Raw genomic sequence first — 1996 nt, forward strand, 5'->3', positions numbered from 1 at the left:
GGAAAATGATTAAGCCATAAATTACCAAAACTATCATTCTTATGCCTCGTTCATCTTTTAAGTGTTTGACGATATAATCACACAAGATTTCCCATGAGATGCAATCACTTTTATCTTTTGTTTGGATATATAAGTTTGCATTATGAATAGACACCTCCATCATACAGGTAAGCTTATTTGGATAAGTTTTTTTATCTCACTAATAAATTTTATTTGGATTGGGGAGATGCAACCATAGCGATATTGTATACTTTTTTTATCTTCAAGATCACGTCTATCACATTGAATAAGAAACATCTATAAGCAGGGTTCCAAAACTGAACAAAAGCTCTTAGCCAATGATTTTCTATAGGCACCTCAAGGAGTAAAGCAATATAACTATAATTTTCCTTGAAACCCACATTCCTATGAGTTTTTACATGGCATCAAATCTTAACCAACTTAGAGATGTCATTTTGTTAAAGCCCCAGTTTGATTTCTTCAGGCAAAATTTCCTATTCAAATCCTTTCAAACAGTTTCCCATTCTACTTTGGGCTTTTAAAAAAAAAGTTATCACTACATTAGCCTTATCATATATGGTGGGCTTTGAAGCTGTGAACATCATGATGGTGTTTCCAAAGCAAGATTGAAAATCTTCAAACTGATATTGGCACATTGATAAGTACATCTTGTATGCAAGTTTTTGTGATGATACATGATCATGAAACAAAAGAAAAATAGAACAAATTAGGGTTAGTAATCATATTAAAATAAATATTCCTTAATGTGTCCTAATTTAGGGTATAATTTACAAAAATGTTATTACTCTATCTAAGGTTGTTTCTTAAGGCTCACCAATGTTGGGTTTGGTATTTAACAAAGGCTAAAAAGGTTCACAAATTGATTCTCACTATTGTCCATTTTGGAATAGTAAGGCCTTCAATCCTTATCCATAACGGGTTGCCAACGAAACTTAAGTGAAAGTATTTCGCTAGCATAAGTAGAGGTATTATAACCTTATGAAGGTGTAGGTACTCTACTTTTTCCTAAAAAGGGATAGATTTGGAAGCTCAGGTATAGAACTTATGCATGAATGCAAATATGCATGTGTGTGAAGGAACATAATGATTATTGATCGAAATAAAATCAACAATAATTAGTGACAATATAAAACAAGTAAAATAATATAACAAAACAAGATGAAACCATAAAATTTTTGCTCTCTTTTTTTAATCTTATTTTTATTTTAAGATGAGATAAGAAATTAAAATTAAATATCGAAAAGACCATAAAATCAAAGTTTGGATGACACATGTTTAAATTTTGGCTTAACTTTCTAGCTTCCCTAGCAGAGTCGCCAAGTTGTCATAATGATTTTTCGTCTAGAGGGGACTCGATCACTAGACTTATTGAAAATTTTTGAAGTCACCACCAATCTTTTTTTTATAGGGTGTGATTGGACACCCAAGAATATCATCTTATAATAAAAACCTTAAAATTAATTAATATTTACTTAAAAAAGCTTAGGTTTGTGAAATCGGGATTGAGTTTAAGAGTATGATTACGAGTGAGGAAGGTATTAGCACCTTCACATCGCTCGTTCAAAGAACAGTAACAATTAAACATGTGTAACCTTTTAATTTTGATGATTTGGTTTTTTTTATATTTAAATTTAATTTTCTAAAATTTATTTATGAAAAAAATTATTATGAAATTAGTATTATTATTATTTTTATATTATATAAATTCTCCAATGCTTTAGTGAAAATTATAGAAACTCTTTAGAAAAATAATTTGAGAAAATTGACCATTCACAAAATTTTCAAAATTTCATCATAGGATATTTTACTTATTTATTAAAATTAATTTTAGAATTATTTCGACTCTTTGACGAAATCTCAAAACTATACTAAATTGGTTTAAGAATTATTCTGACTCTTTGGTGAAATCTTAAAAACTTTTTAAATGATTTTAGGATCATTCTAATTTTTTGTCGAGATCCTAAAAAAAATCATT

The sequence above is a fragment of the Durio zibethinus genome, chromosome 25 (assembly GCF_047325235.1).
Source record: "Durio zibethinus cultivar Kanyao isolate XHJ-2024 chromosome 25, ASM4732523v1, whole genome shotgun sequence".
Classification (NCBI taxonomy): domain Eukaryota; kingdom Viridiplantae; phylum Streptophyta; class Magnoliopsida; order Malvales; family Malvaceae; genus Durio; species Durio zibethinus.